General features: G+C 36.6%; 1 protein-coding gene across 1 annotated transcript in view; it reads right to left on the bottom strand.

Moving 5' to 3' along the window:
- LOC149080210 (5-aminolevulinate synthase, erythroid-specific, mitochondrial-like) overlaps positions 1-2,579 on the bottom strand; it is a 56,265-nt gene extending 53,686 nt beyond the window's left edge. The window contains exon 1 of the mRNA XM_089239263.1: positions 2,444-2,579. The gene's annotated coding sequence lies outside the window, so the exon portion shown is untranslated. The remainder of the gene's footprint in view (positions 1-2,443) is intronic.
- Positions 2,580-16,049: the final 13,470 nt, after the last annotated feature.

The following is a 16,049-nucleotide window of genomic DNA, read 5'->3' as shown; positions in this document are numbered from 1 at the left end:
CTATTATGAGCAGTCATGAGATAGAGCAGTCCGTATTTGTCGGAGAAGCGTACAGTCTTGCTGGAGTTCAATATAACTTTACATTTGTCTGAAATTTGTGCCAAATTTTTTCGCGCAATAATTGATATTGCTTGTTATTTTGTTTCCAACTAATGAACTTTGAAAATTCGTATGGCGAGCACAACCTGAAAATATTTATTTTTACTTTTGCTATTGATTGTTATGCTATTGGTAGATACTCCAGCAAAGGAAATTTTTTTTATCACCGGAAACTTCTATCAAAAGGTCCTAATCATAGGCGTAAACTTGTGTCTGGCCCATGGGCCACAGCCCCCCCCCAATATTTGTCATCATCTCCATTATACCTTTAGAAATATTGAGTTTTAGCCCCCCCACCTCGAAATTTTTGAGCCCTCCTAATTATTATTCATTTCGAGTAACTCTACACCTATAGTAATAACACCTATATAAATAATTTACAGCATTTTATTTAACATAAGGGGCGCGGTAGCCCAGGTTGATAGGATACTCGCCTAAAGTATCAAAGGATGTTTAGAGGTGGCGCGAGTTCGATACCCGGTTCGTCCTTGTCAGAAAACTTTCCTGACACAGAGGTACAACAAAAACGACGACATTGCTCCCTGCGGTAGCATTTTTTTCTGCGGTAAAAGTAAGTCCCCATCGAGGGGTTAGCGCACCAACCTCTCGATGAGTATAAAAACAAGCCTACCGTTCAGAATCGGCAATAAATTGTAGGTCCCGGGGTCTAATTAGCCCTCATGAGCAGAAAATGACCGTGGTGCGACAAAAATGATCAAATGATTTATTTAACATATATCCACATACACTATTAATACTGTAAGTTTAATTATATTCTTGAAACCGCGCACTATGTACAAGTTAAATGAAATGAACACAGACGCAGTGTTAGATTAGTAGCGTGTTATTTTGGAAACTGTTATTTGTTTTTAGTGCGTAAAACATTTTTGTTGCGCTGATTATTCGCCTCACACACATATATGTAAAAAAAATTGCATCCAGAGAGAGAGAGGAGAGAGAGAGAAGAGAGATGTCTGACGTACCGCGCTGGCAAGAAGCAATAAAATGTAAAGATTTGCTCACTTGACGTCAATAAGATCAGAAAGAGAACGTTGTTCTCATACTGATAATGAATGTCAATAAAACAAATATTAGCATATCCTTGATGATAAATTCTAGGGCAGGGCAAAAAGCCCCACTAAAACTTATCATAAGCACTTCAAGCTCGAGAAATATACACTAATGATAAAGAAATTTCAGAAACAATTAAAAAATATTACACAATTTTTTTTGGCTAAGCTGCAATAAAAAAAGTTATTTATGAATAAATGAACAACTTCTAATTTTATTCGAATTTCTACGAAAAGTTATTGCTGCGTGACGCTCTACCAGCTGGAAACATATTATAAAATCACCAGAGAGAGACTGTATTATTTGAACTATATCCATTTTTCAAACGTTCAAGGAAACAGCCCGAGTGTGAAACGCCCATGAATGATCACTTTTAGCAATGATTTATGTTTCTATCACAAGGCCTTGAGATTTATATCTCTTTAATGTTTAAAAATCTGCAAAATATTCAACTATTTTCTTCCGTTTTAGAAACATTAATTAATATGCTCGTATTTGAATTATATGAATATCTGAGGATGTGATTAATATTTTTGTTTTTTGTGAGATTTTTTTACTAGGAAGAATATTACATCCAAAGGAGCTCTATTTTAAAGCGATTTTTCTCTCTATCTACGCCCCCCCAGAGGTCTTTACCCTTTTTCCAGTCACGAACACTGCCTGTACTCATCCTCAGAAGAAGAGCGCTTTTACGGAAGTTTTACATACGAATGCATGAAAAATGACGATGATTTCAATACTTGAATGCAGTGCCTCCAAGATGTTCAATCGGAACGTTGATCAAGTGCTCGCGATCACAAAATCGGACACAAGCATCCAGAACTCTGCGTACTTCAGGGAGCACCATGGTGCTCGCGAGCAACGGGTTGAAGGTACCCGATCTACGCCTTTTTATGATAATGATACTAGCGGTTTAAGACACACAATGGCTTCCTATGTTTCATCTCTCTTTTAATGCTTCACAAAGCGGTCGTTCACACGCTGATAGAACAGAGGACTCTTTTTTTTTCATAAAATCAACATGAATACAGAGGCGTGGGCCAATTCCTTTGAATGGTAGACATCTTATAAGATGACAGTTGACCTAAATAAAATTAGGCAGTAGGTTCTGGGGAATTTTTTTTTTCTCATACAGTATCACATAAGCACTTTCATTAAGCGGAAAATTTATATGCAATCAAACCAAGAAAAGTTTCTGGAATATTAAAACGAAAGAACATTTGAAATTAAAAAAAGAATCAGTTCAACATTTTACAATAGGCAAAAGACAAACCTGTAGTTAAATTACTGAAGAGGATTGAAAATTTTTTTCTTCCATGTCCTTCAGTTCTACACACATATGAAACTAATTAAAGATTAGAACGAATTGCGTTTACGAAATGGCTTTATGGTTTTTTACTGAAGGTCACATACGCAGACATATATTGCCACGTGTTAATAAACTCGTGTTAATCGGTCAATGATAAGGGGTGTTCCGTGATCGACACGTTTCTTGTAGATGAAATAAGGGCGTGGAAGAGAGAAAGTTACCCAATAGTCCTATCGCTTGAAGGATAAAAAAACATTATTTTCAATATTTTAACAAGCAGCGGTTCTTTTCTTATTAAAGTTTATGATTTATGAATACAACATTCGCATGGTCGAGTATCCAATCATGTTACGTATTTATCAATTATATACATTGTCGAATCAAATTTTTGTGACCACCTTCTGTTTTTGACATCAACTGCGTGTAGCTAATGAAATAAATCAAGGGTCGCGAGCTGGCTTTGTGTGAATATAAGGTGAGACGTAAGCCTTCTGAATATGTATGTCATTACTGTCACAGTTTAAAAACGTTATTTATCAGATTTTAAAAAAGGTCGATTGTTAAATCTCCAGCCAAGCATCATAGTATGTCTGAAAAGTGAATGGTTTGTTTAACCTAGATTCTGAAACTTCAAAATACCTTGATATAATGGCAATAAATGGATTTATACCACTTGATAATAGCAATACAAGAGGGGCGCGGTAGCCCAGGTCGATAAGATAATCGCCTAAAGTACCAAAAGATGTTTAGAGGTGTCACGAGTTCGATACCTATTTCGTCCTGGTCAAAAAACTTTCCTTACACAGGGGTACAACAGAAACGGTGACATGACCGCAGAAAAAATTGATACATCAGGGAGTTCCCCCCTCGAGGGGTTAGCGCACCAATCTCTCGATGAGCATAAAAACAATCCCGCCGTTCGGAATCGGCAATAAATTGTAGGTCCCAATCTAAGAAATTAGCCTTCGTGTGCAGAAAATGACCGTGATGCGACAAAAATTATCAATACAAGAGAAATTAATGAATCTAAGACATGCTTAGACCATGTTTTTTACAGAACAAAAATAAACACTACACAAAAATTTTTGGTATACAAAATTCAAATATAACAGATCATTTTTCAGTAATAGGATATATAAATTGTATAAAAAGGAAATCAGAAGGAAAAATGATCAAAACAAACATTTAAATATTATAAATTACAATAAATTCGAAGATTTTATTGCAAATATAAATTTGGTTAGTGTCCTAGGGGAAGGGAGGAAGGATGTTTAGAAAATAAATACAAAAGATTTTCAGATATTATAACATCAAATTCTAATCTCTGGACAAAACAAGTTAAAATGAAACCCAAAACAAAAAGTAAAAAAAATTGAATCATTAAGGAAATAGTAAGAATAAATTATAAAGAAAGATTGTACAAAAAAATGTAAAAAATACACAAATATTGTTTCATACGAATTCGAATACAAGAAATATAATCAAGATCTGAAAATGTTTATTAAAAAAATAAAACGGGCACATTATATATAGGAATAAATTTAGGGCATGTGAGAATAATAAGAAACAGCAATGGAAATGTATCAATCACAATGTTCTAAATAAAAATGTAAAGCACAATTACACTTCCAATCTCAGACAGAAATAAAATACTAGCGAAAAAATTCAATGAGCACTTTATAACAAGAAACATAGAAAAAAATGGAATTAGATACAGACTGCCATTATGAGGAGGAGCAAACAACAACTAATTCTAACAACTCGATGTATTTTTTCGAAATTAATGATAGTGAGATTGATGGGATTACAACAAAATTAAAGATTAACAAAGCAAGTGGATACGATCAAATAACCACCTAAGATGTTGAAAATAATCGCACATTATCCACATGGATATACTAAAAACCTAATCAACTCATCAATACTAATACCAAATGGATTCTTTTATAGTGAGTTAAAATATGCCATAGTACACCCCATTTATGAACAGGGCCGTATTTATGTTTTTTTAGCCTGTGGGCTATACAAATTTCGCCGCCCCCTCCGTTTTCAGTCTAACTTTTTTAGCCCCCCCCCTCTTCCACCCCTCTCATACCATTACTAATAAGTCATAAACAAACAAAAGACAAAAAGTGGTACTGTATATAGTTGCGCCTAAATTTTACTTTTCTGTCCTGTCCTGTATTCGTATCCTATTCCGATCCATAAGGATTGCCATATAACGGGCGGGGGGGTGGGGGTGTGCTCAACCTCCGGCCCTCAAGTATCTACACATCGATGAAAAACACTGATAAATTTAATTCGAATGTACGATGCATACATTCAAATATGAAAGTATGTCGGCACCATTGATTGGTGGCGAGATACTTTTTGCGTACTTGGTCATAGTCTAGCAACAAAATGCATTACATAATATCTATACATATTATCTTTAACCGTACGTCCTAAAGTGTATTTTTAAATAATGAAGTACTTTTCAAAATTGTTTCGTGGACAGATTAAAATTCTAGACCCAGCGGTTTGTGCACTCCTGTTATCTGAATGCTTGCGTTACTTGAATATACAGAGTGTCCCACAATCGCCTGACGGTTTTGAAAATGGGAATAGCAAGGAAACGGTGATAGATATTAAAGTCATTCTTGCGGAACGTAAATGTGCGAAGTCAGGGATTTCAGCTACGTTATTCATGTTTCAAGGGATTGTGCAGTTATTGAAATAAAAAAAACCCTTCTATATGGACAACCTGTGCCCAAAAACCGAATTAAAAAGTTGTTGCCCTATCTCTTCTGACGCCAACTAAGAAATTTCCACGTTTCTAAGTACAATATTCGCAGAGATATCTGAATTCAAGAAAATTGGAAAAGAGGCGTTGTCCGTTAGTTTTTGCTGCTTTTTTTCCCCAACTTTCCTCCTATTTTCGAATTCAAATATGTGTCTCAGTAAATATTAGAAACAAGGAAATTATTATTAGTTAAACTGCTTTTGTTCCTTTTATTTTTGTTCTTTTATCTATGCTACTTTATATATTGAAATCTACATAATAAAAAATATAATAATACATACAAAGATTATGTAAAAAGTTCTTTGAAAAGTTAATTTTTAGTATTTGAAAGGTTACAATAATACATATTTTATAGATTTTCACCTGTTATACCGAAATCAATTTTTGTGAAAATTTTTTACTTGATAGTCAAAAATGAGCAGCGTTTAAAATCAGTGACCAAAAATGCATCAAGAAACTTCATGGTTTCCAAAACTTGCTATGTTCAGAAGTTTCCAGACAATTTTCCAAAATTTCAATTCTACAGGTCTGAATAATCAAATTTATTATATTACATAGATTCTAAATACGAATTAATATGGGATTTACTGAGTGGCAATTAATTATTTTTATTAGAATTAAAAACGAAATGAGCTATAACTAATATATATTTTATCGTGGTCTTTTGTTTCTATATTTCATTGCGTATGTTTTTTTTATTGCGGTACATGTAGTTTAATACGGTACCGCATTTCTCTTGGAATAATCACCACATGAACGTATGCGTCGCTGTATCGGAAAAAAGAGAACCATCAATATGACATTTTTTTTATGAACTTAATATAAGGTACCGCATTCGCCGCACATTTCTGATGTAAAATTTATTTAATGCTTATTTTTAATTTCGGAATTACTTGCTAAATGCTCAGTAATGCTTGTCAAATTTTTGCCAATTTTAAAAATACTACTCGGTTAATTGACAGTTGAATAGCATGTGATTGATTCAATAGGCCAATTTCTTAGATATTGTGTTTTTGGAAATGAAAATGAACATACGCGTCGCATCTCTCTCAGTGTAACACCACCAGTCTCTAAAATCAAGTTTTTCAAAACGTAGACAACGCGATGCCCATTCCATGAAACAGGGGATTAATATAACATAACAATTAAAATACTGTGTATATGTATAAAAGGCACTATGTCCATTTTCGTCAATATTGAGATAATTAATCTATTAATTTGCTGTATTTTCGTTACACTATACACATAGGTATAGACCAAGTCCTATTTCAATAAATAATAGAGATATTCTCTTTTAAAACACTTTAAACAGCTCTCTTGTAAAATTTCCCTTTCGGCACATGGTGCCAATTATCTCCGATATATATAAATAGTTCAAACTGCATATGTAAAATGTAAACTGTTCACCTATCGTGTTTGTTACTCATATGAAAAGCAAGTAAGATAGGACAATATAAAGATTGCAGAGAAAACATGATTTAATTGTTGTCCCTGTATTAAGACCAGGATGTGAGTCGACTTCATGTGGTTTTGCACCCAAAATGAAACTAAAATACAATAAATATTCCTTTACTTTAATTTCTTAAACAAGCACTAGCTCAAACTTATAAAAAAAATATGAGTCTTACGCTTTATTGAATGCAAGTATTACAGAGGATTCCAAATTACCTAAGATTGAATTGTGGCAATTGTTCATAAATTATCATTAAAGAAAACTCTCTCAAAATATAAAAGGTATGAACTTATCAGAAATGAGTAGCTATATTTGATATTTACTTGCTTTGCTTTTTTCCGTTTTGTTGGTAATACTGCGTTTATAATCATTTGATCATTTTTGTCGCACCACGGTCATTTTCTGCACACGAGGGCTAATTATTCCGGGACCAACAATTTATTGCCGATTCCGAACGGCAGGCTTGTTTTTATACTCATCGAGAGGTTGGTGCGCTATCCCCTCGATGGGGGACTCCCTGCGGTAGCAATTTTTTCTGCGGTCATGGGGCAATTTCTGTTGTACCCCTGTGTCAGGAAAGTTTTCTGACAAGGACGAACCGACTATCAAACTCGTGACACCTCTAAACATCCTTTGGTACTTTAGGCGAGCATCTTATCGACCTGGGCTACTGCGCCGTTTATAATCGAATGTAGTTTTGTAATAATGCATACAATTAACAAAAATATGGGTTCTGCCAAGCTCCACATTTGTCTCCCCCCCCCCACTTTTTTTGAGGAAAACGTCACATGAAGAGAGCTAGCTGTCCTTATAGAACCAGTCATTGGCGTACGCAGGGGGCGGGGGGGGGGGGTGTGGTTCTAACCTCCCAAGCCGAAATTATAGTGTTATTTTGTACGAAAAACGTAAACAAAAACCCTTCAGAAAATTCTACGTACGCCTATGGAACCAGTGAACGGAGTCACGTAACCCCGCTTACTATTCTGTACCATGATTTCTTTATATTCCAATTAGTTACTGCAGACGGATGTTGTTCTCGATTGACCAGCTTCATCCCATTTCGGTTCCCAAACAAGTTAAAAAAAAGCGTATTGTAATCGAATTCATCCATTCGATTTATAGCCACTTAACACTATTTCCACCCCTACCCTCCCCCAGATGGTCAACCATAGCACAAAGAATCTCACCAAAGCCTCGAACGGCACCAATAAAAGCACCTTTGTTGCAGAAGATACTTTACATATGGCTGGCGTCGTTAAAATCAGTAGAATGTTCTGCCTTTTTACTTTCAAAGAAAGCCGAAATTGAGCTATTGAAATGTTCTTTGCGGTCAGCTGGGACTGGGAAGGGTGCAGCAACCTCCAGTCACGGAAAGAACCCCTTTCTTTTTTTTTCTTCCTGCCCACTGTACCAAAATCCTCCATAGATAATCCCCACCCTTCTTTAGGGGACGTCGGCTGAACTCTTGTGTTTTTTCCAACACATTCAGTAATCTGAAATGAGTGCTTGACGCCTACTCACCCTCCCACCTCTACTTGTGAGAATACTATTTGGGAACACCAGTAATGTATTTACAGGGGGGCTAGCGGGCTATAGCCCAGGGAGGCAAATTCGGAAGGGCGGCGAATTTTGGAATATCGAAAGAGAGGAAGGAAAAAAATTTTTTTATAAAATTCATATTTAAAACGGAACGTGTGAAATGACGTGTCATTTCTATCGTAAATAATATAATTATTAAACCATATTGTGTTTATTTTTTGTGTTTTTCCTCACAGGCTGTCGTTCAAGTAAAAAAATATATATTTGTCTGACCTTGCTATTTTTGTTTTTGTTTTTGTTCTTTTCATTTTTTCTTTCAGAACTTTTTTTTTCACAGTCGCAAACTTTATTCAATCAAATTCATTCAAAACCACAATACAATATAATGTATAATGCGGTGCATCTAAACGTATGTAAGTGTATCGATATATAAGAGTTGTCAAGGGGTAATTATGCCGGTACTGACAACAGATCAACGAAATTAATGATCATAATCAAAACAATTTTCACAGTCCTATATAATGTACATGTTATTAATGGTCATATACATAAAGCGGCAATTTTAATTCAAGTAGCTTATTCGTATAGCCCCGTGATATACATTTAAAAATAGTCTTCAATGTTGGTGAGAGCAGCAATGTAACTAAATAATTCCTTTTTAAATTTAGAATATGAAGCTATATTTGTTAATTCGAATGGCAAGGTATTGTAAATTTTGGGAGCTGAATAGACGAAGTATTTTTAAATATCTCTGTTCTACGTATAGGGATTTTAAATATTTCCCCGGGCCTCCTCAGAGAAATAAATTTTTTAGGAGAGCATAAATTCTTATTTTTATGAAGTGTCAATATCGATTTGTAGACAAACAAGTGTCGTAAACTCAAGATGTCTTTGACAATAGCACCAGAAGTCAAAACCGAATGATTTAAAAGTTTAAAAATTCTATTTTGAGAGGTTATGATAGGAAGTAGGTTTGTTTTATAATCACATCCCCAAGTTGTTATTCCGTATTGTAATGAAGATTGTATCCATGCTTAGTATAATATTCGTAAAAAGGAAGGATGGACAATTTTATGAAGATGATAGAACCTATAGAGAAAATATGAAAAGTTTTTTGGTTAGTATAGCAACGTGAGATTTCAAGTTTGAGTCTAACTGGATTCCAAGATATTTCCAAGAAAAAACTCTATTTACATTAGGGCAGTTGCAATCACTTCTTGAGCAGTCTGTAAGATGTGATTTGAATACTATGTCTGAATTGCTATACCCAATAAAGCTGTAATAAATAAATTTAGTTTTTTGGAGATTCAATTTCATATCGTTATTATTGAACCAATCACTGATTATTAAAAGATCGTGTTCAACCTGTCTTTTAAGCGAATGTACATCAGTACAGGAATGGAGAATCACAGAATCATCCGCGTATGTTATTATTTTACCGAAGAGTTTCAGCGTACAAAAATCATTTGATGAAAATCAAAATGATGAAAACAATCGGACTTAAAATAGAGCCCCGAGGAACTCCTTTTGTTGTAGTTGTGTATTCACTAAAAGAGTTATTTATCTTTTCTATCATTTAGATAAAAGTTAAACCATTGTAACATTTCACCTCTAACACCAGCGTTAGATAATTTATAAAGTAAGATCTCGCGATTGACGTTTTCAAATGCTTTTGAGATGTCAAGGAAGAGAGAAACAGTTATTTACCGTGTTATTCACCGCCTTCCAAAATAGTATTGTCACAAGTAGAGGTGGGAGGGTGAGTAGGCATCCAGTGAAGCAAGCAGCACTCATTTTAGATTACTGGAGGTGTTGGAAAAAATACAAGAGTTCAGCCGACACATCCTAGAAAGAGGGGGGTTATTTTCTTTGGGGGGCTATCTATGGAGGGTGTTGTTACAGGTCAGGAAGAAAACAAGAAAGGGGGTTCTTTCCTTGACTGGAGGCTGCTGCACCCTTCCCAGCTGACCACAAAGAACATTTCAATAACTCAATTTCGGTTGTCTTTGAAAGTAAAAAGACAGAACATTCTACTGATTTCAACGACACCCGTCATATGAGAAAGAATCTTCTGCAACAAAGATGCTTTTTATTTCACCGGTCGGGCTTTAGTGAGAGTCTTTGGGCTATAGTTGGGAGGGGGGGGGGTAGAAACATGTGTTAAATGGCTGTAAATAGAATGGATGAATTTAATTACAATGCGATTTTTTTAAACTTGTTTGGGAACGGAAATGGGATGAAGCAGGTCAATCCAGAACCCCATCCGTTTGCAGTCACTAATCGGAATATAAAGAAGAAATTGTACAGAATGGTAGGCGGGGGTCACTCAATTTGGTCCTAAGGACAGTTCTCCTCATGTGACATTTCCCTGAAAAAAAAGAGGAGGACAAATGTGGAGCTTAGCAGAACCCAAATTTTTAGGAATTGTATACAGTATTATAAAATTATATTCGATTATAAACGCATTATTACCAACAAAACAGGAATAACTCCTCTTCATTCTACTTTTCTGACCAAACAAAGTAAATAAATATCAAATATAGCTACTCATTTCTGATAAGTTCATATGTTTTGTATTTTGTGAGAGTTTTCTTTAATGATAATTTATGAACAATTGCCACAATTCAATCTTAGGTAATTTTGAATCCTCTGCAATACTTGCATTCAATAAAGCGTCAGACTCATATTTTTTTATACGATAGATCGATAAATTGAAAAAGTTTGAGCTAGTGCTCGTTTAAGAAATTAAAGTAAAAGAGGAATATTTATTGCATTTTAGTTCCATTTTGGTTGCAAAACCACATGAAGTTGACTCACATCCTGGTCTTAATACAGGACAACAATTAAATCGTGTTTTCTCTGCAATCTTTATATTGTCCTGTCTTACTTTCTTTTCGCATGAGTAACAAACACAGGTCAGTTGACATTTTACATTTGCAGTTTGAATTTTCTGTATATCGGAGATAATTGGCACTATGTGCCAAAAGGGAAATTTTACAAGAGAGCCGTTTTTAAAGTGTTCTTAAAGTGATTATCTGTTATTTGTTGAAATAGGACTTGTTCTATACCTATGTGTATAGTGTAACGAAAAGACAACGCAAATTAATAGCGTTATCTCAATACTGATGAAAATGGACATAGTGCGTTTTACATATACACAGTATTTTGATTGTTATTTTATCCCCTTATTTCATGGAACTAGCATCGCGTTGTCTAGGGTTTGAAAAACGTGATTTTAGAGACTGGCGGTGTTTACACTGAGAGAGATGCGACGCGTATGTTCACTATCGTTTCAAAAACACAATTTCCAAGATATTGGCTTATTGAATCACATGATATTCAACAGTCAATTAACCGAGTAGCATTTTTAAAATTGGCAAGCATTTGACAAGCATTACTGAACATTTAGCAAGTATTTTCGAAATTAAAAATAAGCATTTAATAAATTTTATATCAGAAATGTGTGCGGCGGAGGCGGGCCTTATGTTAAGTTCATAAACAAAATGTCATATATTGATGGTTCTTTTCAACCGGTGCTCCCGGAGTGGAAGGAGGAGGTAAAAGTTGGATTGAAATGGGAAGGAGCGGCAAAATTTGTATAGCCCACAGGAGGTAAAAACATATATATGGCCCTGGATGTCAGTTCATATTTACCCATATACATTAGATCAGTCGGATCCACTGTTGACGCTGGAGTATCTCCGCCTATGTTGCAGCCATTGAATGAATTTATTACCGATTCATCCTCGTAGGTGGCAATGTTTTCGATGAAAACTGTAATGTCAAAAAGTAAGATTTTGAATCTCAGATTTGCTGTATACAAAAACAGTAGCACTACATTTCACAAAGAAATTATAATTACAGTATTTTACAGGACCATTAAACTTATCCACAATCACCATTAAACTTGATAAGGTCTAGACAGAAAAGCGATATAAGACTCAACTTCACCACAGGCACCAATACTCGTCGATTATGAAGGCTGCTTCATTTTTATTGGTTCCCGTGAGGCTGTTTCTAATAAAATTAATGATATGTAATATAAATTTTTTTACGTGTTGAGAAACCTCACGATAATCAGAAAAATATTTTGAGCTTTTAATGCATTTTTTTTCAAAGCAAAAAAATTCAATAAAAAATGCAAACAGAGCCTAGACATGAATATTTTCAGTGCAGAATGTAAGACTCAATACTATAGGATTCTGATACCTAGCGAATCTGCATGTATGAGATACAGAAACTAGTTAAACATAAGAGGATACCTACGAACATGACTGGGTTGAAAACTTATGGTGAAAAATAAAATGATATTCAGTTTCTTATCTTCCTGTAAATTCTAATTTATCCAATCGCAAAGCTCAGCCTCCGGTCGGTTTTTCTTTATTACTGTGATTGTTAGTGTTTTACAAAACTTTCCAAAATTTTGGGTAGTATCTTTCTTCCTTACAAACCGAGCACACCTACGATCTATCAACATGGGAAATTTACTACTGATTGAGTTGTGCCGGAAGTGTGAGTACCTAACAGTCTGTATGCGTAAATAGTGTTGTCTGTAAACTTTAGTGCTGCCACCTATATTACAAATTCCGAGTGAAGAGTAATGATTGAGCAATTGTATCGTTGTGGGAATGTTGCTCTTTGCGGCGAGACATTTTAACGGGGAGGTCAACTTGCGTTCGCGTCTTGAAGTTGGAAACCACAGGAAACTTTAGCCGACCACCACTGGGGCGGGATTCGAACCCGGGTCTTCGCGATGCGAGTCCGTCACTCTGACCAGTCAACCACCACTGGTTGGAAATTGCCGTATGGCGATATATGACTAGAGTTGGTGTGCTGTAAAATAGTCGACCACCACAGCGGCTAGGCAGTATCTGGAACGAATTGAAGTGAAACCGGGTTAAGGAGGGAGGGTGGGAGGTCACTCTTAGGAGAGAAAAAATTGACCTTGTGAGCGGAATGGCTCGATGAACGGAGTAAGCCATGACCTCAATATTTTCTCTCCCCCATTGATGCACTCAAGGCCGTCTTAAGAGCTCCGGGCCAAGTGATTTTTCTGAGGCCCTACCTGGAAAATTGCCGAAAAATTCAACTACTCGTTTTTCTGAGGCCCCCCGGGCCACACCCGGGTAGACCCACGCGTTAAGACAGCACTGCATTTGAGTGGGCCGTGGCAAATTGAGAAATCACTTACTCGACCAGCAGCACATTCACAGCTCACATCAATTCAAACCAATCATGTGGGCCGCACTCTCCTAAAGGTTGAGCACCCTTGCCGCAGGGGGTGCTCTCTGTTTGATGATAAGCATAGGCAGGCAGTGCTCGCAACTCGAGAAAGGCTGAAGACCTCTGAGTTAAACCATCCATTCAAGATACTTTGTTAGCCTTGGCAAGCACATATTTTGGCATCCCGTTTCATGTAGAATGATCAGTTAAAACATGCATGCGTTCATCCCATGATCCGCGGGTCAAATGTCCCCGGAATCATCCGATGTGGCTCGCGACGCTAAACATAATTTTGTAAAAATGAACTAATCGGCGCTTTTCGAGGTCACTAAGGTGACTACCAGTGCGGTTCCACACCACTTCAATGACCCTCGGCACATTTATAGGTCACTTCAGTGGGCCACAGCACATTCCCAGATCACTTGAGTCAACAATGGCATATTTACGGATCACTTGAGTTAACAATGGCATATTTACGGATCACTTGAGTCAACAATGGCATATTTACAGATCACTTGAATCAACAATGGCATATTTACAGCACCTAAGTGACCTGCGGCACAGTTCCAGAGCACTTAAGCGACCCACGGCCATGGCCGTCTTAAGAGCATCATGGGCCTCCGGGCCAAGTGGTTTTCTGAGGCCCTACCTGGTAAATTCTAGAAAATTTCAACCACATCTCATTTTTGCGAGGCCCCTTTTCTCTTGAGGCCCCCGGGCCGTTCCCGGGTGGGCCCATGCGTTAAGGCCCTGGATGCACTTTAAGCACCGGTTAAGAACCGCTGTTCTAAGGAAATTGAATTCGTGTGTGTGGGTGCAAGAACCACGCAGCTCTCTCTCTCCAATTTTCTAAATTTTTCAGGACGGGCAAAAAAACCCTTTAAAAAATACTCAACGTATCAGTTATCGAATTCATGTAAAACATTAATAATATATTTTTTTATCTCACTGGTTTTACTTTGTTTAACCGCTTACCTAGTGTTTTTTTTTAAACAATGAAGCTGTGAATGATTTTATTCTCCTAACGATGGAATTCTGTGGCCAGGCTTACCAATAAAATCCTGGTAGATTATTAAAAACTCGCTATTAAGACATTAAAACTGTATGGTTACTAGAAGTAACTTGTATTAAGTTTATAGAAAAAAAATCTAGGGAAAGATTTTTAAATAATCATGAAATTTCGTCCATTTTTTAAAAAGGACTTGACAAAAATTACTTTAAAACCAAGGGCGTAGCGGGGGGGGGAACCTTGGGGTCTGGTCCCCCCCGAAATGTGAGAAAAGGACCAAAAAGGGGGAAAAAGATGGCAAATCTATTGTTTTATCACTTTGATCCCCCTCCCCCCCCCCGAAATGAAAGTGGTCCCCCCCGAACGAAATTTCTGGCTACGCCCCTGTTTAAAACAACAATTGTTATTACACTGTTCTTTCACTCGATGAAAAAGTGTGCTCAAAAATCACCGTCATTAACATCATCATCACTAGACGCCAACGACTGGCTGATGCAACGCGGAAAGCGCTGTCACAAAGGCAGGGCCGTAACTAGGATTTTTGCCCCTTAGGGAAACATATTTTGACGCCCCACAATTTCAAAATTCTATAATTTTATAATGGTGTTCTTTGTTCCCACCTAAAACTGGCACCCGGGGAAATGCCGTCTTAACGCATGGTCCTACCCGGCCACGCCCAGGGGCCTCAAGAGAAGAAGAGCCTCACAAAAATTATAACTGGTTGAAATTCTTGAGTGTTTGCCAACTAGGGCCTCAGAAAAATCAGTTGGCCCGGGGCCCCCCGGTGCTCTTAAGACGGCCCTGACCCGGAGCAGTTGCCCCCTCTAGTTCCGGCCCTGCACGAAGGGACCACGCGTGAAAAATATATTGCACCGTATGAGACACCAGTAATCCTTTTGCTTTATATTTCTATGGCCATCACTTGGAGCTGAATGGTTGTTGCACAAATTGTTAGAGGATTTTTTTCTTTATAGGAATAAATGAAAAAAAATGGAAGATAGAAAAGAAGTGGAGCGGTTTTTGCACCCACGTCTTCAATTTATTAATTTAAGTTAATTACAGTAGTGTTTATGTTATTTATTTTAATTTTCCCTTCCATCCCAAGATCGTAGAATTTCTCAAACGACCACGTTAGGGCCATTTTGACTTTTTATATGTAGTTTTATATATGCTAAAAACTACTCCAGTAAAAAAATTATAAAAAATTTTCAAGATCAAAATGCATTGAAAGGAATAAAAATTACAGTTATTTGGGCGAGTAAATACTTGCTGCTCTGTCCTAAATTATGCACCCACCTGATAATGCCTCAAGTGCATATACGGCACTCAAAATTGAAAAAAAAAATTAATGGTTAAATTTTATAACAGTGTACAAGATTCTAAATTATCGATAACGGGTGATTACAGTTTAGTAGGATGAATGAATTAACATAAAAATTGGGAGTTTCTGTCAGAGGGCTTCTTGTCGTAGAGCAGGTATCTTCAACCCGTTACTCGCGAGCATTGCTCCCCGAAGCACCCAGAGTGTTCGCGAGCACTCTTGATCAAAGTTCCAATTAAGCAT

Source organism: Pholcus phalangioides, unplaced genomic scaffold, assembly GCF_987345545.1.
Source record: "Pholcus phalangioides strain wild (caught in Gottingen) unplaced genomic scaffold, Ppha-v1.0 ptg000011l_1, whole genome shotgun sequence".
NCBI classification, from domain to species: domain Eukaryota; kingdom Metazoa; phylum Arthropoda; class Arachnida; order Araneae; family Pholcidae; genus Pholcus; species Pholcus phalangioides.
Note: the sequence above shows the minus strand (reverse complement) of the source record. Positions and strands in the feature narration are given on the sequence as shown.